This window comes from Pelobates fuscus, chromosome 6 (assembly GCF_036172605.1).
Source record: "Pelobates fuscus isolate aPelFus1 chromosome 6, aPelFus1.pri, whole genome shotgun sequence".
Lineage (NCBI taxonomy): Eukaryota > Metazoa > Chordata > Amphibia > Anura > Pelobatidae > Pelobates > Pelobates fuscus.
The window spans coordinates 112,097,031-112,099,017 of NC_086322.1; positions in this window are offsets into that span (position 1 = coordinate 112,097,031).

Consider the following 1,987-nt stretch of genomic DNA (forward strand, 5'->3'; position numbering starts at 1 on the left):
CAGGCATCTAGGAGGACCTGGCAGAGTGGTTCCTGACTCACCAATGAGCAGATAGGCTCATTTCGTCAGCAGGGCCGCACCGGTCGTGTGCTACCGCACCTTGCGGCGAGCCAGGGACCATGACACCAAGTAACTAGATGAAACATAGTTCTGGGAGTCAACTGACTTTACTAAACATAGCACACATATTTTAAACCCCCAACAGCCTCATTTACATACAATGGTGCATAGATTACTATAGTATAAGGAAGGGTGGGGTCAGACAACAGCAAGGGCTGATGGGAAATTGAGGAGGGACAAAACAACTTTTGAACTAGTCTGGCAGTGTCCCTGGGACAACGCCCTGCTGGGGAAACAATAGGACAGGAGAAAGGGGGAGAGGGAGAGGCATAGACAAGCAATACATTCAACATACCCTGCACCAATAATGGGCACAGTGTTACCAAAATATAAAAGGAATCTGAGGACACATAGTTGGTTCGGTAAACGAACGTTGTACGGACAGCCGAACAAAAGGGAATAAAAGTGCAGCTAGGGCATCCATTGCGCTACAATGTATATATATATATATATATATATATACTCACTTCTATAAAATAGCTATCCAATTCTTTAACTCTTTTTTTTAAAGTGACAGTCAGATATAAATACACTGTACATGTTGCACAGAATAAGCATAAGAATAAGCAAAGAGAACAGTTAAGTATTGTGTTAATAATAGTGATGTCGCGAACATAAAATTTTCGGTTCGTGAACGGCGGACGCGAACGTCCGCAAATGTTCGCGAACCGGCGAACCGTGCGAACCGCCATAGCCTTCAATAGGCAGGCGAATTTTAAAACCCACAATAGTGGTTGAAGGGGGGGGGGGAGACCTACTCTCCTTCCCCCCCCGGCCCCCACCCCTGGGTTCGGGTGGGGGCCATAATGATAATGAGGGGGGGGACCTACTGTCCTCCGCCCCCCGGCCCCCACCCCTGTGCGGCGGGTGGGGGCCATAATGATAATGAGGGGGGGGGCTACTGTCCCCCCCCCGCCCCCACCCCTGGGCGGCAGGTGGGGGCCATAAAGATAATGAGGGGGGACCTACTGTCCTCCCCCTCTCCGGCCCCCACCCCTGTGCGGCGGGTGGGGGCCCTAAAATTAACAATAAGGGGGGACCTATTGTCCCCCCCGGCCCCCACCCCTGAGCGGTGGGTGGGGGCCCTAAAATTAACCTATTGTGGGGGCCCTAAATACAAAGGGAGGGGGGTGCCCTTGTTAACCCTCCCCCCCTAAAAAAATGATCTACCTACCTACCCCCCTCACCCTAAAAATAATGAGGGGGGGACCTTTAACTAAAACCCTGTAAAAAAAAAATAGATAAAAACAACTTACCATTTGATGTTTTCTTTCTTCTACAATCTTCTTTTTTCAGCCCCAAGAAAGGCCCAAAAGAAACATAATAACCGACGCAATTAAAAAAAAAACAAAAAAAAAAACGACCGCACAAAAAAATAATCCATCTTCACCCATGGAGGGCTCCGCGCAGACTGAGCTCTGCAGGGCGGGGGAAGGCTTATAAAGCCTTGCCACGCCCTGCAATTAGGCTAAGAACACTCTGATTGGCTGGTTTAAGCCAATCAGAGTGCTCTTGTCATTTTACACAGCGTGGGAAAACTCCAAAGAACTTTCCCACGCGTGTAAAATGACACAGAGCACTGTGATTGGATGGCTTGAAATCCATCCAATCACAGTGCTCTGTGTCATTTTACACAGCGTGGGAAAGATCAATTTTCCCACGCTGTGTAAAATGACACAGAGCACTGTGATTGGATGGATTTCAAGCCATCCAATAACAGTGCTCTGTGTCATTTTACACGCGTGGGAAAGTTCTTTGGAATTTCAAAGAACTTTCCCACGCTGTGTAAAATGACATAGAGCACTGTGATTGGATGGCTTGAAATCCATCCAATCACAGTGCTCTGTGTCATTTTACACAGCGTGGG